General features: G+C 24.4%; 1 protein-coding gene across 6 annotated transcripts in view; it reads right to left on the bottom strand.

Annotated features, from left to right (window-relative positions):
• LOC122511719 (AF4/FMR2 family member lilli-like) overlaps positions 1-27,259 on the bottom strand; it is a 315,906-nt gene that overhangs the window by 162,455 nt on the left and 126,192 nt on the right. Inside the window, exon 1 of one of the 6 annotated variants that reach the window (XM_043627150.1) lies at positions 21,837-23,164. The exons of the other annotated variants lie outside the window; for them this stretch is intronic. The gene's annotated coding sequence lies outside the window, so the exon portion shown is untranslated. Of the gene's footprint in view, positions 1-21,836; positions 23,165-27,259 lie in introns of those variants that run through there. 6 annotated transcript variants of the gene reach the window in all.

The following is a 27,259-nucleotide window of genomic DNA, read 5'->3' on the forward strand; positions in this document are numbered from 1 at the left end:
AAAGATTTCTTCAAATTTCTATTATTTTTTAAAGATTGTACCAAATTTGAATTATTTTAAAAATATTTTATCAAATTTCAATCATTTTTCAAACATTGTATCAAATTTCAATTATTTGTAAAATATTTCTTCAAATTCCAATTATTTGTATAAAAGATTTCGTCAAATTTTAATTATTTGTAAAAGATTTCTTCAAATTTCAATTATTTTGTTTAAAGATTTTAACAAATTTGAATTATTTTTTTAAAGATTTTATCAAAATTTCAATTATTTTAAAATGATTTTATCAAATTTCAATTATTTTTTAAATATTGTATCAGATTTCAATTAGTTGTAAAAGATTTCTTCAAATTCCAATTATTTTTTTAAAGATTTTATCAAAATTTCAATTATTTTTTTAAAGAGTTAACCAAATTTCAATTATTTTATTTAAAGATTGTATCAAATTTCAATTATGTTTAAGAGATTTTCTTAAATTTCAATTATTTTTCAAAAATTGTATCAAATTTCAATTATTTTGTTTAAAGATTTTACCAAATTTTAATTATTTTTTAAAGAGTTTATTAAATTTAAATTATTTTTCGACTTTTTTTTCGTATTATTGTTATCGACTACAGCGACTTTTTTTTGCCATAAAGTCGATCCCAGACCTGTAAATAGCTAAATAAATAAAATGAATAAATAAAAAAATAGAAAGACGAGATATAATTCGAGTGTCGCCGCATATTAAACTCGTTGTTGTATTATGTACACCAAACGGAATAGACTTAGGTATATAATATAGGACTTTGTTTTCCCTTCGTGCAGGAAATCGCAGAGTTGTTTCGACCTCGGTTTCGACTGAACGTGTAATTCGAGAACTGGCGAGTGTGTTAGAGTTGAATTTATGAAGGAGGAGGTGTGCAGCTTTTGTCGTCTGTAATATACATTCAACGTAGTCGCGCGCGGCCAATGCTCTCCCCCAATATATATATATGTATACACATGTACATGTAATCCCAACGAATAGTGATATTGAACCTTAAGTGCAATTGCATCTAGAAACTTGGAAAAATATTCCATGAAGCGAGGGAATTGCTTTTATAAAAGTCCTCTTTCTCTCCCTTTTTATTCTCCCAAAGAAACAGATCAATAAGAGATTATGTCTCGCATTTTGCAAAGAAACCAAACGGATATAGACATTCTTATCTGTTTCTATAGTTTAATATAAACAAAATTGATATTTCCTATCAATTGCCTTTTCACCTCACTCATCTTTCGTTTTAACTTCTTTTTATTTATTTTAATCCCTTAAGTACCAAAGATTTGAGTCTATGGTACACTCTAAATCTGAATCTGTGAAAATTTCACTGATTTCAATTCAGTGGCCCAGTTTTCTTTGATTAATCAGTGGAATTTCACTGACAATCAGTGGTTTTTACTGATTCTCAGTGAAATCCCACTGATGAATTAAAGAAAACTGGGCCACTGAATTGAAATTAGTAAAATTTTCACTGATTTAGATTTAGAGTGTACAGATTTGACCCTATGGTCAAAGATTTAAACTACTTTCGACTATTTTGAACTAGTTTAAACTGTTTAACTACTTTTGACTAATTTTAAGTACTTTCAACTGTTTCGAACTACTTTAAAATATTTTTAACTACTTTGAACTACTTTGGACTATTTTAAACTACTTTTAAGTATTTTAAAATTTAAACTACTTTTTACTATCCTAAAGTACTTTTAGGTATTTTGAACCATTTTTGACTATTTTCAAGTACGTTTAACTGTTTTGAACTGGTTTTAATTCCTTTGAACAATTATCAACTACTTTAAACTATTTTGAACTATTTTGATCTACTTTAGACTATTTTGAACTACTTTGAACTAGTTTTTAACTACTATACCTTTAATTATTTTGAAATACTTTTAACTATTTTGAAATACTTTTGAATATTTTTAAATACTTTTAACTATTTTAAACAACTTTGGACTATTTTTAACTGCTTTTAAGGATTTTAAACTACTTTTGACAATTTTGAAGTATTTTGAACTAGTTTTGATTTTTTTGAACTACTTTAAACTGTTAGAACTATTTTAATCTATTTTGAACTACTTTAGACTATTTGGAACTACTTTTGACTATGATCAACTATCTTTGAACTACTTTTGACAATTTTGAACTGCTTTTAACTATTTTTGACTATTTTGAACTGCTTTTAACTACTTTGGACTATTTTGAACTACTTTAAACTATTTTAAACAATTTTCAACTATTTTCAACTACTTTTCACTATTTGAAAACTTTCGACTGTTTTTAAATACTTCCAACTGTTTTGAACTACTTTTGAATATTTTGAACTACTTTGAATTACTTTTGACTATTTTTAACTAGTTTGAACTATTTTCAACTATCTTTGAACTTCTTTTGACTATTTTGAACTGCTTTGAACTATTTTTGACTATTTTGAATTGCTTTAAACTATTTTGAACTATTTTTGACTATTCTTAACTACTTTTGACTATTTTTAACTACAGCTTAAAAGAAAAAAAAATCATTCTTTCCGAACCAAAAAGGAATAAAAATTTAAGGAATAAAGAACTGTAACAACTGAACATTACAACGCTCGAGTTATTGAGAGACAAAGGCAAAGTGGATCATTGCAATTAAGTGGTTTCCGCTTGTTGCGTATTATTGCCTTTTATAATATATTTTGGAATACACAACAATACATAAAATCTTTATTATCTGCGAGAGAGAGAGAGAGTGAGAGAGAGATGACTGCCGTTGAAATATAGCAGAAATAATCTCTTTTACAAAGTCACGCGACAATTTCGCGTTTTACTTGTCGACGGCGTGCACAATTTTACTATAACAGCTATCAACTGTGAAGCAATATTATTCTTCAATTTTATGAGCTTTACTAAGAGTTTCAACACGCAACCAAACATGAAATTCTTCCTCTTTTAAAATCCATTTTTCTTCAATATTTATGTACATATATATATATATATATATATATATATATATATATATATATATATATATATATATATATATATATATATATATATATATATATATATATATATATATATATATATATATATATATATATATATATATATATATATATATATATATATATATACAGACAACAATATACTTAATAAATTCTCCTTTAAATAATGTTACAATCGTAAATTTCCAAACCATCAAAATATTCTCTCCGCGAAACGAATTTTAGTTATTATTTTAGAGTTCGCGACTAGCGCGCGTATCCACATCGTGTATTTATTATCAAGTAAATCGTAATTACTTTTAAGAAGGTAAAATGTTTATTGAAAATTTACCTACTTTATGGCAAATAATAGTAATACCAGTACCGAGTTTTAATAGTCTTTCTTAAAAAGTGACATTAAAACAAATATTTTATTTTCTAGATCTAATAAAATAGTTTTGAAAATTATTTGACGCTCTGAATTTGGCGTCGATTCTCAGTGTCAATTAATTAAAAACTAGCAACAATTCGCGAGCGGCTAACTTGAAAAAAAACCAATAATTTTTAATTAAACTTTACAAAATTTCAATTAATCAAAATCTTTTTAATTATGTATATTTCGAAAAGTTAATTAGAAATTGTTAATTTATAAAAAAGGAAGTTTTACTTTTAAATATTACCATCTTTTTTCAGTTATTATTATTCAAGATAATAATATATTATTTTACGAGCAAGTGGTAAACTTTTCTTCAATTGAGAAACTTTTAAAATTGTTCCGTCTATTGCCATTCTCGGAAAAAATATATTGTCACTTTGAATCTAGAACACTTAAAAATGTTCAACACTTAAAAATATTTGCAATTCGAATCTAATTTAAACTTTTGAACTTTAGCATTCAGTCGACGACGAACATACAATTAATACAATTCACGATTTTAATTTTATTCTACACTTTTTTGTTTCTTTGTTTTCCCCTTTAAGAGGAGATTTAAAATAATTTAATTTTTCTCTTCATATTCAAGTTTTTCGTGTCTCTAAACTTCGAAAGCTTATTCATTCGAACGAAATTTATTTATTTCCTCTTCAAATTCAAATTATAATCAAACATTTTTTTCTAAGAATATCAAATTCAGACAAAAAAACGTGTCAAAATTGTTGTAATGCAACTTTCTGACACTTTTTTTTTGTCTCCATTTGATATTCTCGAAAAAAATGTGCCTGTAATTTTTGAAAATATTTCACTGTTGGGGAATTTTAAATATTTTCTTTTTAGTAGAGAAACAAATGTTTTAAATCTACTCTTTTTTCACTTGACAGCTTTCACTTTTTTTCTGTACCATTTTTAGTACCTATATACATAACTCTTGTTTATTTTTTATTCGCTTTTTCTTTATACTTCTTTTATTTATTTTCACTTGTTTTATCATATTTTTTTTACTGTTTAGTGTCGAAACTATAGACTTTTATCGTTTTTCTTTTGTTTTGCACTTTTTATTTTACTGTTGCACGTTTTTTTTTATCATTGTGAAAAATTGTATTCAATCCGAGTAATCGATATATCGACAAAATAATTTGATTGGTAATTTAAAACCAAAGCATTATTTTCTAATTGTTTTTTCTTTGTTGGCTTGCGAGGAAAATATTTGATTAACTCAAAGCAAATTGATTGTTAGTCATTTTTTTGTCAGGAATATTTGTCAGCATCGGACAATTTTTATGTATTTTTAACTAGTTTTAACTACTTTCAACTATGTTTAAATAATTATCACTATTTCGAACTGCTTCAGACTATTTTTAAGTATTCTAACTTTTTTGAACAACATTAAATTATTTTGAACAACTATGGACTACTTTAAACTTCTTTTAAGTATTTTAAACTACTTTTTACTATCTTGAAGTACTTTTAAGTATTTGGAACTACTTTGAACTATTTTGGACTACTTTTAAGTATTTTGAACTACTTTTGACTATCTTCAAGTACTTTGAAGTATTTTAAAGTATTTTTGACTATTTTTACGTACTTTTAGCTACTTTCGATTATTTTGAACTACTTTGAACTATTTTCAACTACTTTGGACTACTTTGAACTATTTTAAAAATTTTTCGACTATTTTGAACTATTGATTTTGATTTTTTAGAACTACTTTTTACTATTTTGAACTACTTTTAAGTACTTTTAACTACTTTTAACTATCTTCAAGTTCTTTTAAGTATTTTGAAATATTTTTGAACTACTTTTGACTATTTTTAAGTATTTTTAACTACTTTTGATTATTTTGAACTACTTTGAACTATTTTGAAATATTTTGGACTATTTTGAACTACTTTAAACTATTTTGAACTACTTTGAACTATTTTTAAGTATTTTGAAGAACTTTTAACTATTTTGAACTACTTTGGACTATTTTTAACTACTTTGAACTATTTTTAAGTACTTTCAAGTATTTTAAAGTAATTTTGATTATATTTGAACTATTTTTGACTATCTTCAAGTACTTTAAAGTATTTTGAACTATTTTTGAACTACTTTTGACTAGTTTTAAGTATTTTGAAGTACTTTTGATTATTTTGAACTACTTTTAAGTATTTTGAACTACTTTAGACTATCTTCAGGTTCTTTTAAGTGTTTTCAAATATTTTTGAATTACTTTTGACTATTTTTTGTACTTTTAACTACTTTTGATTATTTTGAACTACTTAGAATTATTTTCAACTACTTTTAAATATTTTGAAATATTCTAGACTATTTTGAACTACTTTAATCTATTTTGAACTACTTGAGACCATTTTTAACTACTTTGAACTATTTTGAAGTATTTTAGTTTAGTTTAGTTTATTTACGGTATAATACACCTTTTTTACATTATTAAATCTTAATTTATATAAGTAATAAAAATTAAATTATTTTTATAAAATATCGATAATAAAGTTTACTTTTGATTATTTTGAACTACTTTGAACTATTTTCAACTACTTGTAACTATTTTCAACTACTTTGGACTATTTTTAACTACTTTGAACTATTTTTAAGTACCTTAAAGTATTTTGAAGTAATTTTGATTATCTTTGAACTACTTTTAACTACTGTTGACTATTTTTAAGTTCTTTTAACTAATTTAAACTAATTTTTATTATTTTGAACTACTTTGAACTAATTGTGAACTACTTTAAACTATTTTTAACTACTTTGAACTATGTTGAATTACTTACTATTTTTTAACTACTTTTAAATATACTTTTAAGTATTTTGAACGACTTATTTAGACTATTTTGAAGAACTATGAACTATTTTTTAACTACTTTATGCACTTGTACATTTTTCAAGCGGAACGAAACTTTTTTCCAATGAATTAGTATTGTTCTACTTTTAAAATAAAAAAAAAGAACCCCGTGTAGAAATTTCCCCATTTGTCCCTATCTCTAGTAGGGACCTCGCTAGATTCTGACTAGAATCTCTAGTCTAGAAAAACTAGTCGGGCTTCAATCAAATTCTAGTTAGATAATTCAGACTGGAAAAAACTCACTAGGACCTTATCGATTTCAAACTAGACAAACTAGTGTAAAAGTATGACATACATAAATTATCTTTCTATAGATATAAATAATTCAGATTAATAGATAGAAAAACTTACTAGCATTATTTATTAAAAAATTTTGCATATTATTTAATTATTTAATTTTTTAACATTTTTTAAACAAAATTTTAAATATTGTAGAATATTTTTACAAAAAATTCCAATAAAGCAATTTTATTAAATAAAAATCTTTTATTTAATATGTAAATTAAAAGAATAAAACATAAATAAATATTAATTATGTGGGTATAACTAATTTTTATTACCTAAATATTGTAATATTATTCGTAAAAATAATTTTTTTTTAAAAAGATATGTATGTGCAATTATACTTTAAAATGTTTTTCACAATTAATGCAAGTATTTAATAATAATTAAAAAGATGCTATAATATTATAATTACAATAATAAATTGAATAATATAATTATAATAATTATAGTAAATATAAAAAGCACTGCAATTAGTAATGTTTAATTTTTCAATAATGTCATAATTAATTATTATTAACTATCATTAGGAATGCAGAGTTAAATAAGAGTGATGAATAATAACTCCCTAAAATTCAAAATATTATGAATTAATTATATCTATAACGTTATTGAAAAATTAAACATAACTAATTTATTACATTACTTTTTATATTTTTATATTTACTATAATTGTTTTAATAAATAATAATAATAATAAATAATATAATAATAAATAATATATTACAATATTTAGTTAATAAAAATTAATTATATCCACATAATTAATATTTATTTATGGTTTATTCTTTTTTAATTTACTTAATAAATAAAAGATTTTGTTTAAATAATTAAAAAATTAAGTAATCAAATAATATGCAAACTTTTTTAATAAATAATGCTTGTAAGAATCATCTAACTAGAATTAGATTGGAACCCGACTAGTTTTTCTCGACTAGAGATTCTAGTCAGAATCTAGCGAGAGCCCTACTAGAGATAGGGACAAATGGCGGAATTTCCAAACGGGATGTACTTTAAGCGGAAGTCCATCCAACCTATCATGGCCGAGAGGTATGTGTATCCGTCTGGTGTCCCCAAGGTCCAAGGTTCGAACCCTCATAGGCACGAGATTTTTCGTGTGCAACAATCATTAATAATGTTAATATGAATGGAGAATTCAATTATAAATAAGTTAAGTTGAAAAATAATAATTTTTAAAACCGGTAGAAGTGAACTAGAACTTCTAGTCGGGGCCCTATCAACTAGAGCGTGACAAAATCGACTAGAACCCCACCAGTTTCTCTAGTTGGAGCCCTTTTTCAAATGGGGTAAACTGGTGAGGTCCCCACTAGAACCCGACCACCATTTCTACACGGGACTGAATAGCTGCAAAAAGTGAATTTCAAAAAAGTAATAGAGAGAAAACCAAATTTTTTTTTTTTTTTATTCAAAGTGAAGAATTTTTTGTATTTTTTGTATATAGATACTGTAATAACGAATCAATTACGGCGTAGCACGCTGCAGGCCGATATTGCCTGGTGGATAATTAATTCTCGTTAATCGCGGCCCATTTGAAATGGTAATGAGAGGAGGGATGATTTATGCGGTTCGCCAGTTGCGAGCGGAGAATTGTACTGATATGAGGGAGATCATGTTTTTTTAAAAATACTGTTCAGAATTTTTATCTCCCACCCTCTCTCTTGCTTTGACTTCTAAATTAAATTTTTCATCCCTTCACATGCAATTAGCATTTCTTTTTATTTAAAGCCATTTTGAGATTAACCAAATTGAATAATATCTCATCGCCTATCTGGAAATTCCATTTACAAAATAAAATATAATTACTTTTAATTATTTTTCACGACAAAAATTATTGTCGGTAATTAATTTTCATCGAGAGGAAATGTATTTACGCGGGGTTTAATATTTACCTGTCAAATTATTATTTATTTATTATGTTTAATATATATTATCACACTTTTTCTAATGATATCAAATCGAGACAAAAAAAAAACAAATAAACAAATAGTATATGTAAATATTTTATAATTAAATACCTAAGTTTTTAATTTCTACTAAAAAAATTTTCATCAGTTTTTTAATCCCTACTATTAAATTATTTAATATTTATTGTATTCATTAGATACATAATTTCCAGCGAAAAATAAATAAGTAAATGATAAAAATAAATAAAAATACTTATACAATAAAGTAAACAAAAGAATAAAAATTCAAAAAAATATAAAAAAGACCTGATTAAAAATATTTATGGTAACAAAATTTATTCATAATAAAATAAATAAAGATAAAAAAGTGCAAAAAGTAAAAAAAAAGCAAAAGAAAAAAATATTTATAATAATGAATTATATACAATAAAATAAAGAAAGGTACACAAAAGTATAAAAAGCATAAAAAATTTAGAAAAAGTTGACTAACAGTACTTATAAATAATAATTTTATATACTTATATCCGATTAAATATTTTTATTTACATTTTCCTCTCTCTCTTTCTACTGGAAATTAAACAAAAAAAAGAAGAAAACTTATTAAAAATTCATCTTTAGAAGAGAGAGAAAGAGAGGATAGAATGAAGCATTCTTTATAATTGGAGAAAAAACTTTTTTCCAAGTATACATATATTAACAATTTATTAATCTTGAAAACAACTAAGCTATAGTGTCTCATATTGACTTGGAATTTAAATATTCATTAAATGTATGTTTAGCAAGTTAACTTTCCACATTTTCTTTACAAGGAAACACATATTATAATTCTTTTCAAACTTTTATATTATACACCAATCATTTAGCTAATTTCACTTAGATTTTGAATTTTGAAAAATTTTGGATTTACGAGGTTATTAAAAATTTTTTTGAAATTTTGAAAATGGTATATCTCAAAGGAAAATGAATAAAATTTAATGAAATTTTCAGGGAATGCTTATTGTTTACAGACAATTTAAGAAAATATTTTATAAAAAAAAAATTTTGTTTTTTTTAAATTATTTAAAAAATAATTTTTAAATAAACAATTTTTTGAAAAGTGCAATTTTTTTTTGCTTTTAATAACAATGATTCGATTCCAACTTATTTCACGAGTATTTTCCAAAAAAACAATCAATGGAGTTTCTGAAACTTTAGGAGATATTCAATCTTTTGTCCTGGCGCGCAACCGTAAAAAGTGTGCATTTTCAAACTATACTCTACATACTTACAAACTAATGTTCAAAATCACCTATTAGTCGTAAATTTTAACCGAATTCAATTTTTCTTTTTGGAAAATGTCAGGCAATAAATTTGTAAGAATACTGTGCATTTTTTAAATTTATATTTATTTAAACAAATTATTATTATTATTGTTAATTAGTAACTTTTTACATATTGTACCTAGAGAGGTGTATTTTTTCCAATTTTGCAATTTACCGGACCTTACATAAATGCAGAAGCAGATTTAAAACATAATTATTAATATATTTATATATAATATATATAATAACTATTATACACGGAGGGAGAATATATATTAAATTTTGTAAAAGTATTTTACAAATTGGGGAAAAAGTACGACAAAACGAAATTTTGATATAGAAAATACTAAATTTTAAAAAAGTTTTGTGAAATTTAGTAAAGTTATATTAGAATTTAATTAATATTCTTGATATTTGATGTAATTAGGACTTTCACAGAAGTTTTTTTAAAGTTTAGTATTTTTTGCATCAAAATTTCGCTTTGTCGCACTTTTTCCCCAATTTGTAAAATACTTTTACAAAATTTAATATATATTCTCTCTCCGTGTAAAAATAAAAATAATAATAATAATAATAAAAATAGTAATAATAATAATAATCAAAGTAATATTAAGTGAAGTACACCCCGCTTGTGTTATATTTTGTCGATAATGATTTTAATATGTCAGAAGCACATTGAACTGAAATATTATTTCACCATATTTTGTATTGTTTGCCAATTATTTCGTCATTTCATTTACATACACAATTTTACAAATGATATATTTACGCTTCACTCCCGTCATATATAAAATTGTAATGTAATTTGATTACAGACAATAGTATAATAACGATTAAGAACCTCATTTTATTTTTTCGCTTTTTTCTTTCTTCTGCGTTATATATTTAAATTGTTATTTATTATTTTGAATTTTTTATGTTTTCTTTTTACTATGTTGAAAAACTAATCTTTTAATTAATTATTTTAATCCATTTTGGTGTTAAAATAATACCACACAAATTTCTATGTAAAAGAATTCAACTTAAAAGAAATAATAAAAATAAAAGCATTTGTGGATAAAAATCAAAACATACATTATTTTTCTTTCAGAAACAAAAAAAAAATTGTTTGTCTTTGTTGTAATTTCCCTTCCTCTCCAGGCTTAGAAGAAGTTTTATCAGTGACAAAAAAGCCCTCAATCTTTTGTCGCACCGGAAATTTAAAAGTTACATTTACTTCACGCATGCACGGCGAATTTTTATTCGCAATTGAATCTCTATATCGTCAATTTTTAGAGAAGAGAAAAAAATATATATTTAAAGTGAAAGAGAAAAGGCAAAAAAAAATAAGAGAAATCAAAATAAGAATGAGTTGTCACATTTATTTTAAGTTCGCGAAGCGAAGGCTAAATGACAAATTAAGGATGAAGATCACGAATGGTGAGGCTAACTTTATAAAGAGAAGTAAAAAGTACTGCAGTGCGCAGTTATAAAACTATAAAATTAAGTTTTGCTGTTATATCTAAACAAGAAAGTTTTAAAACATCTTTCTATTTAGTTCGGAATTAGAATTTAAGTCTCCTGTTAATTAGAAAATTAGCTTATTGATGAGAAATTAATAATGACGTTCCGGAAGTGGGGGGTGGGAGAGGAGAAAATTAGATTTCAACTGGTGGTGTCATGTTGGGAGATGTGCAAGTCTTATTGACCTTGGTTTACATTTCAGGGATTTAACCTTCGAGAAGCGACATAATTTACATAAGACCACTATGAATTGCACGTTATATGAGAACGTTTGTAAATCAATAAGCTTCATGTCCCTCCGTGTGTTCCACGGGGGAAATCTACACTAATATTTATTTCATCGATGTTCATTAATATGGCAATTAATATGCCGAATTAGCACCTGTATACCAGTAACAGAATATAGTACCAAATTAGTACCAAATTAGTATTAAATTAATATTATTATAAACAAGAGAAGGCATCTTTGATTATTTAAAAGCTTTTTTCAACCATTTTTTAATCATTTTTTAGGCACTTTCAAGCATTTTTGAACCATTTTTAAAGCAGCTTTGTGCCATTTTTACAAGAACGGTTTACAGGTGCATTTCAGGGTTGCCACGCTTTTGCTCTTATTTTCCAGGTTAAAAAACGAAAATAATTAAAATAATTAAATAAAAAAAAAAAAATCCATTGATTTTTTTGGGAAAAATTAATTCTACAGAATTCTTAATTAAAAGTATGAAAAATTCAAATTTTCAAAGATTTTAATTTGAAACCTTTTGAAAATTCAATTATTTCTAAAAATTCACGCTATAATACTTTCAATATTCAATTATAATCTAAAATTTTTACTGTAATTCATTTTTAAATCCATATTTATTAGAAAATTCTACGAGAATTCAACTATTTAACTACAAAAATAAATATTTTATTAAATAATTAAATGTTTCCTAAAATTGAATTTCCATAAAGAATTTTATGAACAAATTTTTAAATAATTGAATTCTCCTAAAAAAATTTTAATAAAATTTTTAAGACTAATTTTATTTTTCGAGAAATTTGATGAAAATTGTATTAAAAATAATTGAAATTCTGCCAAGAATTTTATTAAAATTTTTGAAAATAATTGAATTTCTGCAAAGAATTATATTACTTTTGAAAATAATTGAATTCTTGAGACAAATTTTATTAAAATAGTAGATGATTAAAATCATTTAAATGAGAAAAACTTTTGAAAATAATTGAAATTTTGCCAAGAATTTTATTAAAATTTTTTCGAAAATAATTGCATTTCTGAAAAGAATTTTACTACTTTTGAAAATAATTGAAATTTTGACGAGAATTTTTGTAAATTTTTTAACAAAATTTAATTTGTGCAAAGAATTATATTACTTTTTAAAATAATTGAATTTTTGATACGAATTTTATTAAAATTTCTTTTTAAATAATTGAATTCTTTTGTGAAATTTTATTGAAATAGTAGACATTAAAAATAATTGAATTTTGACAAATTTTAGAAAATAATTGAAATTTTGCCAAGATTTTATTAAAATTGTTGAAAATAACTAAATTTTTGAGAAAAATTTTATTATTTATAAAGATAATGAAATTTTGACGAGAATTTTTGTAAATTTTTTAACATAATTGAATTTGTGCAAAGAATTATATTACTTTTGAAAATAATTGAATTTTTTAGACGAATTTTATTAAAATTTCTTTTTAAATAATTGAATTCTTTTGTCAAATTTTATTGAAATAGACATTAAAAATAATTGAATGTTGACAAATTTTTGGAATTAATTTAATTTCTACGAAGAATTTTATTAAAATTATTTTGAAAGAAATGAATTGTTACAAAGAATGAAAATAATTTAATTTTTTGAAGAAATTCAATTAAAAATGTATTGGAAATAATACTTAAATTCTAATAAATAAATTGTAGTAAAGGTTTTTAAAATAATTTAACTTCTAAAATCGTTTGTATCGTCTCCCAAATTCAATTCTTTTTTTAGTGGAATTCGATTAAAATTGTATTAATAATAATTGAAAGTCTGCGATGAGTTTTATTATGTATTTATGAAAATAATTGAATCCTTGTAAAAAATGTTATTATTTATCAAAATAATTAAATGTTTACGTAGAATTTTATTCAAATTTTTTTTAACTAATTGAATTCTTTTGGGAATTTTTATTAAAGTAGTAGATATTAAAAATCATTAAATTGAGGAAAGTTTTTGAAAGTAATTACAATTTTTGAAAATAATTGAATTTCTGAGAAGAATTTTACTACTTTTGTAAATAATTGAATTTTTGCAATCATTTGTAATTGCTTCAAAATTCAATTTGTTTTATTGTTTTCAACCAAAATTCTTCTATAAATCCATTATTTTGAATAATCAATTAAATATATTATTAAAAGATTTAACTAATTTCAGAAATGTTTTAGTTATTAAAATTTTTTTAAGATCCAGTTTTTTAAAGTTTCTAATAAAATTCATTGAAAATTAAATTTTTACAAAATTTTAAATTAAAATCTTTTGAAGTTCATCTGCTTTTATGATATTGTTATCCTCTATCATACTTGTTGTATGCAGTATCGAATATAGTACAGAATTAGTATTAATACATATAAAGAAAAGCAATGTTTGTTTCTCTTGAAGCACTTCTGAAGCATTTTTGAACCATTTTTAAAGTATTTTTGAAGCATTTTTTAAACATTTTCAAATTATTTTTGTACCAAAATCTTTCAAGAGCAGTTTATAGGTGCATTAGCATCGATTCCTATAATTCGAAATAATAAGAGGAAACAAAATTGATGTTCCAAAAAAAGTGCGGTTTCTTTTCAAGCATTTCTGAGAAATTTTTTAACCATTTTTGAATCATTTTTTAATGCATTTCTGAACAATTTTTAAAGCATATTTCCAAAAGTAGTTTTGCACCATTCTTACAATTACGGTTTACAGTTGCATTTGCATCAGGTTCTAATACAAAATAATAAGAGGAAAAATAGAGATTAATGATTGAAATTGAATAATGATTGAAAAATAGGGCGATTATAGAGAGTTTAAAGAAGTTATCTTCTATCTGATAAATTGTACACCTTGAGAGAGAGAGAGACTTGTGTGCTATTATTGATTTATTATAGTCTCGTTCTTTGCTTTACACTGGCAATATCATGCGATTGAAGGAGTTGTTGCTTTCGACACGAGATCGCTACAAGGCACGAGAGACAAACTATAAAGAAAGCGTTCGACGAATGAGACGACATTAACATTTCAAAACACTTGTGCCAGTGAATGACGAAGGACGAGTAAATATTCAACTATATTACCGAAGAGAAAAGATCTACAACGTAATAAGATTGTTATTGTGCACACAAACAACACACCTCCATCTTTCAATTTAGCAAACTCGAAATTTTGCTGTCGGAAAAAATTTAATGTACCTCTAATTATAATCCTTTAGAATTTTAACTTATTTTGGTATTAAAATATATTAGCAAATAAACGATTTAGTACCAACAATGTACCAATGTACTGATTTGGTACCAATACTAATTTGGTTCCAAAATTGCTACTATATTAATAATTTTCTCTTTAAACCAGCGGAGATATTTTGACAACTGTTCTTTTTTTGGCAGATGTACTTTATTTTCAGCGATCTATTAAAAATTAATAGAGAGCATAAGAATGAATATATTCAAAAGCAACGTTTCGCTCCTCCGCTATAAATGGAAGGGAAACTATTTTCATTGCTGGATAAAATTGTAACGAGTCGTGTGATATCTGTTCTCTGGTTTTCAAAACTCCGGTATAACTGTACATTTCACTTCGTGTGACATCTCACCACTAATTTATTAATCTTTCTCTCTCACACATTTATATATACGAGTCGATATTCCGTTTGTTTGATGAATTTTTTTTTTTCATTACACAACAGAAGCATTTTTTTTACCTCTATAATGAAACGAAAAAAATTTTCTCTCTTCATAGCACGAAATAACATGAAATTTATATACTTAATACTTATATGAAAAAATCTAGTTCAAAGTCAAAAAAATTTGCTTGGGAACTTCAAGTTCTTCTTTCCTCGAAACTTACTTTTTTCTAGTCTTTTCTAGTTTTTTCTGGTCTTTCTGGTAGTTTTTAGTCTTTGTTAGTTCCTCTCTTGCAGTTTTTAGTCCCCTTTGTAGTTTTTAGTCTCTTTTGTAAAAAAAGGAATATAGTAGTCTCTCTAATAACGGTATAAAAATGAAATAAGTTTCCTAGTCGATTCTTTTTTCATCAATCTCCTCAGCTAATAATTTTACATTTACACAAAGTTTATAAGAAAGTAACATGCAATTCTTGGGTTATTTTTTCATTCCTCCTCCTGACCAATCGACTAACGATGTCAGTGTGTCAGTGTCAAGGGAACCGAGCTCGCCAGATCACAAGTGGAACAAACTTTTATTCACTAGAGTTGTAAAATTATTCAATTAGCAATTATGCAAAAGAATATATAAACATAATTACATATTATGCTCGGGGAGAAAGTTGACATGATGGAAATTAATTTCGAATAAAATTCTCTCGAAAAAAAGAAAAGCATATATTTTTAAAGATGGTGACATTTTTTTCTCTCATTCCCTGCCATATAGTTATTCAAAGCAGATCAAACTCATCGAAAAACATATTTCCACTCTTAAAGTCCTACTTCTGTTTTTTTATTTTTTAATTCCTTAGTTTTTAACTTTTAGTTTTTTCGATACAATTTTTAAAATTTCAACTATAATCAGATAAATTAGTTAAATAAGTTATTAATCAGTTAAATTAGAACAAATATTTCATCAGTGTAATAAAAAGCAAAAAGTGGATCTCTAAATGTGAAAAAAAAGTGGGGAAAAAAGACTAAAGAAGAATAAACACTGGAGTGTAAATAAAATAAAGGTTTTCGATATATATAGAGAGACAAAACCTGCCATATAGTCAACTACTTTGTCGTGTGATATTGCGATGGCAACGTAGAGCACAAAGTTCCTTTGTGCGAACGCCTATAGCGTCATTGAACTCTTCCGAGCATCGAACTGAGCTTGAAAATGAGGAAAATCATATCATCTAAACTTAGCCATCTAATCAATGAACTCTATTTGAAACGTTAATATATACTTTTACCGATATTATACTCATACAAACTTTCTCCAAATTCTTTTTAACTGTATATATGTAACGAAAGTAAAAAGTAACATTTTTCTTAACTATATGTACAACATCACGAATAAAAACTTGTATTCATCACGAATAAATTTGTGAAAGCATGACATAATTGTAGAAAAAACGACGCTGACATCAAGGGTTCTAATTTAAATCAAATAAACTATTTATTTATAACTTTTAACCAATTAAAGTCGTGAAATTATTATTAATAATAATTATTATTATTCGCTCAAAAAGAAACTTAACTCAACGACAAATATCTTCAGTTTCCAGTTAAAGAAATGTCCTAGAAGTGTTTTTTATTTAATTGAATTTGAATTTCGCGCCATTAAAACTCCGCTACTTGCCGTCCAGATGGCATGAAAGTTCTCTCACAAACGAGACAAACTAGACCCGTCCGAATCAAGAAACTTTAATTGAAATCAAACTAATTGTATTTGAACCAATAATTTCAGTATTTGAACTATTTGAAATTGAAGCAAGTATAAACTGAACCATATAATTGACTCAAAAATTAATTCAAGTAAATATTTATTTATTAATGTTTTTTTGAATCAAATCATTTTTTTCAGTGATATACTATTAATATACACAAGTAAACATATATTTATGTAACCGAAATTTTGTTATTCACTCAAAAATTTTTTTATTTTCTAATTGAATAATTAAAGAGAACTTGTTTCCTGAATAGAAAACAAATAATTTAATAAAATAAAATCCCAACTAATCTCACGTGGGGATAAAATAGAAAAATAAAATTTCTGACGTCAAAGATAATAATTTTTTGTTTTAAATGAAATGCCTTTAAGAAAATATATAACGTCATTGAATCAGATTTAGTGGAGTGATATAGAAGGGCGAGAGGGGGAAATTGGCGCGTATCGGCGTATGTACAGTGGAAAAAGAGGCACGAACACGCGAGAGAAGAGCATCGCATCGAGACTCTGTTTTTATTATATATATACATACGAAAGCTCCCGAGGTTCTTCGTTCGGAATAGTAGGCGGCCATTTTTAAAAGGAAACCAACTTGTCCGCATAGTAGCTCTGAGCACTGTCACTTACGTAATAATCTGCCAAGTAACGACAAGAGAGAGAGAGAGAGAGAAAGAGAGAGATGAGAAACAACATATACGAACCGAGAATGATAATGAGAATATAGAGAAGAAGAAGAAGAGGAAGAAGAAGAATGATGATAAACATGTGCAATTTGTATAAATATGATATTTAGTTAATTTAATTATTTAATAATGGTAATGAAGAATGTTTCATTATAAGTATTTAAGTAATTTAATTATAAATATTAAAGTTTTAAGTTTTTGTTTTAAAAAACAAAACCATACATAGAAACTTACTTCGTACTGCGGACAGAATGAATGAAAGAATACGGAGAAAATATAGTTAATTAAATACTTAGTCAAATTAGTTATTTATTAAATATTTAGTTCTTAATTAAAACTCCCCCTGATCGCGTGACGTATTATGTGTACGGCCCCTTATTTCTGAATAACAATATTGTTTACAAACTCATTTTTTTCCTTTGAGAAAATTCAAAGTTTTTTAAAAATAAAGGAAAAAAATGTTTATAAATTATATTTGTCAATTAGAAAATTTAAAATTATTCAAAAACAATAATTTATTTTTGAAATATTTTAAATATTTAATTATTATTATTTTTCCATAGTAATTAAAATTTTCAAAAATTTTAAATTCAAACCTTTTTTAAATTAATCAACATTAAAAATATTTGTTATAATATTTTATAATATTATAATAATTAAACATGTTTAATGTTTTATAATAATTAAACATGAACGAGAGATAAAATAATTATTTTATATTATAAGAATATTGTTACTGGTAACTTCTTAAAAATTATTTTCATATTCTAATATTATCTAAACTTTAAATTAAAATTCAATTTCAAATCAATTTTTATTACAAAATTCTACGAAAATTCAATTATTTAAATATAAAAGTGAATTATTTATTGAAGAATTGAATGTTTCTTAAAATTTAATTCTTATAAAGAATTTTATTAACAAGTTTTTAAATAATTGAATTCTTTTGACGAATTTTTATAAAAATTTTTAGAATAGTTACATTTTTACAGGAATTTCATTAAAATTGTATTAAAAATAATTGAAATTCTACGATGGATTTTATTATTTATGAAAATAATTGAATTATTGAGAAAAAAACTTATAAAAAATTTGTAAATATTTGAATTCCTGGGAAATTTGTATTTTTTATGAAAATAATTAAATGTTTGCATACAATTTTATTAAAATTGTTTTTAAATAATTGAATTCTTTTTGGGTAATTTTATTAAAATAAAATATATTGAAAATCATTGAAATGACGAAAATTTTTGAAAATAATTGAATTTCTGCAATTATTTGTAACTTCTTCGAAATTCAATTTTTTTAGTGTTTTTAACTAACATTTTTCTATAAATCCATTATTTTTGATAATTAATTAAAAATATATTCACAAATTTAACTAATTTTAGAAGATTTTGAATTATTAAAATTTTTCAAAAATCTATGTAAGTTCATTAAAATTTCTAATTAAATTCATTCAACATTGAAATTTTATAAAATTTCAAATTGAAACCATTTGAAGTTTATTTATTTATGGAAATTGTAAACGCAACTCTTTTAAGATTGAATTAATTTTGAAATATTTAAGTAAAATTTTATTCATAAAATAATTTATTTAATTTATGATAGTTGTTCAAGATTTAAGTTATTTAAAAAGAAATTTTTGTCAGAATATTGAATTAAACATTTTTACGTTGTATTATTTTTAAAATTTCTAATTTTATTTAAAAAAGCGAGGTAAAGTCAGCCGCGAGCGTAAGCGCGCAAATTGTTGCTAGTAATTTACTAATTTGACTAAATATTTAATTTCTTTAACTAAATACTAAATATTTAACTAATTTAACTGACTATTAAATATTTAACTAATTTGACTAAATATTAAATATTTAGCTAATTTAACTAAATATTAAGTACTTAATTATAAAAAACATATAAACCGCTAGAAGATGAATTTCACTCGCAAAACGTAAAATATAACCGAGAGGGAAAGAGAAAGAGAGAAAAAAATGGAAAACGTTATAAAACATGTGAGTTTGTCGATCTCCGTTTTTCTTTATAAAACAAGTATGTACAAACAAGTGCAAATTACCGTCGCGACCGGTTGACCCCGATGACGTCTTGACGTCACGGGAGAATCTCCGACTAAAAGATTTCTCAAGCAAAGGACAAAAATCCAATAAGTTTTCGCCTCTTTTGGAAAAATAGCGAGAAAACAATTTTTATATTAATTACTCCACACAATTTAAAACAATTAAAACAATTTCAATTATATAAATTTGTAACAAAAAAACAATGTTATTCCTACAGTTCTGAACTTCAAATGCGAACAAAAAAAATTCCGCAAGTGACTAAATAAATATTGTATATCAAATTTGGGACTTGAAATAAAATAAAATTTGTGACTATTTAAAATGAAAAATATGAATGAAGAATAAAATTACAAGTGAAAATATGAAATTAAAGAAAAAGGAGGAGTTATAATTATAAAATAGTGAGAAACAACAATCAGCTTTGATTAAATCTCTATATGTAGTGTCAACTATGTTTTGTTCCTCTGAATCAACTTCTTTCTCTGAATGCTGATTCATCCGGAAATTTAAAGCTACTATTTCTGTTCAATAAAATCATGTATATAATTGTATTTTAAATTTAAAGACAGCTAATTTTAACGTATGAAAACATAATAGCCGCATATGGTTCGAGTAAAATTATAATTTTCGTAGCTTTATAATTTTGTAATTATCACAATTTATACAATTTTTATAACTATTATAATTTTTAGAACTTTGCAATTTTTATAAATTATTCATGTCCCCAAAGTTTCGAACGTTCAAATAACAAAAAATGTTTGTCCACTCTTTTTCTTTTTAATTTTATTGCAATATATTGTATTTTTATAAATAAAAAAAAATCAAATTTTTAACTAACAAAAAATGCTCATTTTTAATATTTTTCACTTCAGATATGCAATTTTTAAAAATATTCGAACACAAAAGAAATATTTCGCTTATTTGAAGATTCAAAAAAGGGAATTATAAATTTTTGTAATTTTGTAATTATTATCATTTTTATAACAATACAATTTTTATTAAACTATACAAAGAACATAAAAATAGAAATAAAGTTGTAAAAATTATAAATGAATATCATTTAAAAATAAAAAAAACTTTCCGTTAACTAGATAAAAAAAAAAAAAGGTTTTCAGAAAAAATTTCTCACAAATTCAATCGCCAATTTGCAAGTGAAAAATCGACAATATTTAATTGATTTTCACTGCGAAAATAGGTAATTAAAGTCGTGAGAAGTTAATCGCTGAATAACGCTAAGATTTAGAGAGAGTAAATTTACAAGTGAAATTTTCACTGTTTCAGATTTAGAGACAAGTAGAAGGCAAACATTAATTTCATTTCAAACTTAAATTAAATAAATAATTTACATCAACAACAACAACAACAATAATAATAACCAAAAAACAAAACCAATAACCAAAAAAATATATTTAAATTAAATTTTCAAATTGAATTAAGCGTAATTTTTATTGAATTATTTATTTTTACTCAGTGAATTATTTTTATAATAATAATAATAATAATAATAATAATAATAATAATAATAATAATAATAATAATAATTGTTGTTGTTATTGTTGCATTTAGTTCATTGTCATGACACTGAAGACCGCAATGTTTTTACAAACGTTTTTGTTTTGATACCGTTGTTATTATTATTGTTGTATTTAGTTAATTATCATGAGGCTGAAATCCGTTTTTAAAATCTTTATTGTTGTTGTTATTGTTCTATTTATTTAATTATCATGACCCTGAAGTCCGCAACGTTTTTCAAAAACCAAAAATATATTCAGACGATATATTTATTTTGACTCCAAAAATTATTTTTATAGTTAACCAACTTCTACAGTAAAAAGTTAATTTCACAAAAAAATTGCGCGCACATTAAATTTGGAAATAAATTAACCTGAAAACAAATTTCTTTCAATTTTTCCGCATTTTTCAAAAACCCAACCAACTTCAGCCTCATTAATTATAATTATTAATTAAAACTAAATCGAGTCAACCGCGAAATTAATTCAATCTAATTAGAGAGACACAAAGAGATCGAATCAAAATGATGAATCATTTTGCCGAACAAATATATTTAGTGTATAAAGTATATTTTAGTATATTTGGTATTTATTTATCATTTACTCAGTATATTTGGTATTTATTTAGTATATTAAGTATATAAAGTATATAAAGCACAAAACAATAGGTAAAAACTCACCAAAGAATTTTTTACGAATAAACGGACAAAATTTGTATGAAATTGATGATCACAATTACTGGTGTATCATTGTTTCGGAAACTTATTGATTTCCCGACACTAATGTCGTATTTCAATGGGGAATTAAACACCTTCATTTCTTTTCACACAACACAATTTTGCCCTTTTTTGGTAAATATTCACAATATAAAATAACTGATCAACGAACAAATTATTTTCGTAATACTAATCAACGAATTATTACATCTTCGCAATATTAATCACCAAACTAATTATATTAAATCTTCGCAATATTTATCACCGAATCTATATTTTCTTCACAAATATTAAACGAACGAGATATTTATTAAATATTTTATTAAATCAACGAACAAATTATTATAAAATTCGGAATATAATAAAGAATCGACGAACAAAAGGAAAAAAAAAATCGAAGAATACACGTGACACTGACGTAGTTGCGTTTGGAGAGAGCGGCTAATCCAGACGCGCGCTCCTCCTGAAACGCTTAATTACAACACTGTATTCACAAATTAAAAAACAATCACTGTCACACTTTTGCGCACACGATTTATTTTTTTCACCAAAGAGGAATTGTTATCGAAAAGACCGCAGCGAAAAATACATTAAAAAATAAAGATGATTGTTTTCGGTGCAACACGATACGATGCGACACTTTGCACGTCTTTGCCGCAAAAGCTCGCGAGATTCGCGCGTCAAGGCGCACAAGGAAAAAACACGCGCGTCGTCGTCGACGAGTGGGTGAGTAGTTGGTGGGGGGAGAATTGCGAGAGAGAGAGGAGAGAGAGGAGGATGATGCAGAGAGGTCCACAGCACGGGCACACGAACGAGATAGACGGATAGATGATACGGGATGTGAGGGAGGGCAAAAGAGGAGGGAGAGGAGAGAGGGCAAGAAAGAGGGAGTAGGAGATTATCAAAATGGCCGCTGTGCCGATACACCGCCGCCGCTCCGCGCGGGAACAATATTGCGCCGGGTGTCTTTAAACAAAACTAGTGTGCATGTGTAATAGTGGAAGATAATAGTGGCACAATCCATTATTGCTTGTAGTGTGTGGTTGTTGATGTATTTATAGTGGAGTCGCTGTTAATCAGCGAGCAACTCTCTCTCTAGACGTAGAAATAAGTATACAAGTAGCGATATTCGTAAATGATAGCAATGTCACGACAAAAGAATAGCCGCGTGCTTCACGAGAACAATGTTTTTTCTCTCTTTTACTTTCTCTCTCTCTCTCTACTTGTCAGTAAAACACTGCGCTTAATCCATCCTGGATTATTTTTTCCGAGATGTTGCATTCTCATGACAACATATGTATAGGTGTACATTTATAAAATGCGATTCGAGATTATTAGGATTTCAGGATTTTGACAATAATTAAATTCTCAACTCTATACTTCTTTACTACACTGTAACAAATATTGGTAAATTTTCCTAACATTTCTTAGGTAATTTCTCTAATTATTTTGGATGAGGCCATGATTATTCCACAAATGTCATTTGTCCGAACTGTCATTTTACCGAATTGCATTTATCCGAACTGTCATTTTTGCGAATTGTCATTTTTACGAATCATCAATGATCCGAAATGTCATTTTTTACCAATTGTCACTTTTGCGAAAATTGCTATAGCAAATCTATATATGTATACAAGTTTACCAGAGCAATTTTGTCAAAAATGACAATTCGTAAAAATAGCTATTCGCAAAAATGACATTTCGGAACAATGATGATTTGTAAAAATGGCAATTCGCAAAAATGACATTTCGTAAAAATGACAATTCGAAAAAATGACATTTCCAGGGTTACCACGTTTTTGCTCTTTTCAAATTTCCTGACTTTTCCAGGTTTTTAATACGAAAATGATTCAAAAATATCAATAACTTCATCTTTAAATAAATATTTAATCATTATTAATTTTTCATATAGAAATTAAAATTTTCAAAAATTTGAAACTCAATAACTTATAAGAATATTATTAAAAAACATGAAGATATCGATAACTCCAAGTCTTCGACTCGAAGTGATCGCTTTCTTCATGTTTTCTAATAATTACAACTCGCTACTTTGTTACTGTAATTTCTTCAAAAATTATTTTCATCATTACGATTATTTATTTCTAGAATTTTCAACTAAAATTCTTCATTAAGTCAATTTTTTTAATAAATAAATTTTAATAAATTTTCAAAAAGTTCTTTGAGAATTTTCAAATCAATTTGTTTACAAAATTCAATTTTACGAAATTTCAATTACTCGTGAATTCTTCAATTAAATATATATTAAAAAATAAAAACTTTAAATAATTTCAAAAAAAATTTCCCAATTAAACTTTATCAAAAAGAAAATTAATTAGACAGATTTATTAGTTAAAAATATGAAAAATTCAGATTTTCAAGGATTTTAATTTGAAACCTTTTCTAAATTCAATTATTTCTAAAAATTCAACATTCAATTATTATCTAAAATTTTAACTTAAATTAATTTTTAAATCAATTTTTATTAGAAAATTCTACTAGAATTCAATTATTTAAATACAAATAAAATACAAATAAATAAATTATTTAATAATTGAATATTTCTTAAAATACAATTACCATAAAAAATTTTATCAACAAATTCTTTAAAAAATTGACTTTTTTTGACGAATTTTAATAAAATTTTTAAGAAAAATTGCATTTTTCGAGGAATTTGATTAAAATTTTATTAAAAATAAATGAAATTGTGCAATAAGTTTTATTTATGAAAATAATTAAATTCATATAAGAATTGAGAAAATTTTTTGAAAATAATTGATATTTTGCAAAAAATTTTATTAAAAATTAAAAAAAAAATTGAATTTTGCTAAAAATTTTATTTAAATTTTTTCAAATAATTGAATTGTGCAAAAGAATTTGATTACTTTTGAAAATAATTGAATTGAAATTGAATTGAAATTCTGCAAAGATTTTTAATATTTATGAAAATAATTGAATTAAAATTTTCAGAGATTTTAATTTGAAACTTTTTGAAAATTCAATTATTTCTAAAAATTTACGCTATAATGCTTTCAATATTTAATTATAATCTAAAATTTTAACTGAAATTGATTTTTAAATCAATATTTAATTAGAAAATTCTACGATAATTCAATTATTTAATTACAAAAAAAATATTTTATTGAATAATTAAATGTTTCTTAAAATTGAACTTCTTGACAAATTTTAATAAAATTTTTAAGAATAATTTCATTTGTTGAGTTTGATGAAAATTGTATTAAAAATAATTGAAATTCTGACAAGAATTTTATTATAATTTTTGAAAATAATTGAATTCCTGAGACGAATTTTATTAAAATATATTTTTCAATAATTGAATTCTTTTGTGAAATTTTATTAAGAAAGTAGACATTGAAAATAATTAAATTTTGCCTAATTTTTGAAATTAATTAAATTTCTAACATAGAATTTTATGAAAATTATTTTGAAAAAAATTTTATTGTTAAAAAGAATTTCATTATTTATGAAAATAGTTCAATTTTTTGAAAAAATTTAATTAAAAATGTATTTAAAATAATACTTAAATTGTAATAAATGTGTAAGTAATTGAATTTCTTTGCTGAATTTTAATAAAATTTTTAAGAATATAATTACATTTTTTGAGGAATTCCATTAAAATTGTACAAAAAATTAAAAAAAATTGAAATTCTTACTACTTTAAATTAGTGGCTAAATTTTTTACTAATTCAAATTTAAAGAGTACAATTTATCCACACGCGGAAAAAAAATTCTGCTCATTTTTACTTCAATGTTTATAAATAAAAAGTACTAATTTACGCTCACCAAAGCTGCATTTTCCTGAAAAAGAAAGCGGGACTCACCTGAAAAAGAAAGAAAATTAAATTATTAGTACAATTTAGATTTGTACATTTCAAAAATAGACCTAAATTAAAACATACACTTTAAGAACACTTGTCCTTCATTTAAAACATTTTTGAACACAATCGTTTACTCATTTTTATTCAGAACTAATAATTGGTCGTATATATAAATTTTAAAAATCGTATATAAATTTGCAACTATTAGTTGTAAATGAATATTAGTTGTAAATAATATTATCTGTAAATAATATTTCTTGTAAATAATATTTGTTAGAAATACAAATTAGTTGTAAATAATATTTGTGGTAAATAAATATTAGTTGTAAATAATATTTGTTAGAAATACAAATTAGTTGTGAATAATATTTGTGGTAAATAAATATTAGTTGTAAATAATATTTAGTTGTAAATAAATATTAGTTGCAATTAATATTTAGTTGTAAATAAATATTAGTTGTAAATAAAAATTATATTACAAGAATAAATAAATAAATAGTTGTTCGACAAAAAGAAAAACGAAGAAAAAGAATCTTGTTTAGTCAGAAAAAGTTTACTATTATTTAACGACTCTTTAGATTCATTGACGGCTTCGCGGTTAGACGTAAATTTGTTTTGATTTAGAAGTAGGATTTAAAATAGAGGGATAAGAGTGTAGATAGGATGCTATGAAAACAAATATGTCTTATCGATACGCAGTTAAAAAGACCCTTTTTCTTATTTTAAAAGGCAGTTAAATCTTGTTATATCTATAAATTTCAGTCAAATTGAGTAGAAAAATCTTCTTTTTTAAAAAAAATTTCCTTTTTAAGTTATTTAACCAATTTTCATTTATCTCTACAACTGTTTTTTTATTAACATTTTCTTTATTTTTTAGTCGTAAAATTGAAATTATTTAAGTTCAGGAATGTCAAATATTTGAAAATAATTGAATTCTTTGGAAAAGTTTTAATAATCTTATTAAAAATAATTGAAATTCTGTAAAGAATTTTATTAATTCCCGTGTAGAAAAATTTCGTGGTGCTAGCTAGCAGCGCTAGACTGCATGTAAATTTACCATGTATCTAGCACTGCTAGCTAGCGCCAAGAAATTTTTCTACACGGGTTATGAAAATAATTAAATTCTTTGAAACTGATTTTATTTAATTTTTTTAAATAATTGAATTGTTGCAAAGAATTTTATAAAAAAATCCAAATAGTAGCTTATCGTCAAAAAAAGAAAAAAAAATTGTAAGTAGTAAATAGTAAAGTTTCAGTATATAGATGAGTGCGAAGCCTGTTTTCTCCTCTCTTTCTTTTAATCATACATAAATATTATCGTCGTTTTGACGAGAATATTTAATAAAATAAAAGAGCAAAAAAAAAAAGATTAAAAGAATTGCATTGATCTTTTCATATAGAAAACTGTTGCGCTTTTCTCTTTCTCTCAGAATGAGAGTGCGCATTCCCGTGAGTAATCGCATTTTGTCCGAATCAGTAGTTACGGAATATTACAGTCAGACGTCTAAGTAGTTACTACTGCGGCATTGGATTCCTTGTGAAGGGAAAACA

Source organism: Leptopilina heterotoma, unplaced genomic scaffold, assembly GCF_015476425.1.
Source record: "Leptopilina heterotoma isolate Lh14 unplaced genomic scaffold, ASM1547642v1 Lhet_9, whole genome shotgun sequence".
Taxonomy (NCBI): domain Eukaryota; kingdom Metazoa; phylum Arthropoda; class Insecta; order Hymenoptera; family Figitidae; genus Leptopilina; species Leptopilina heterotoma.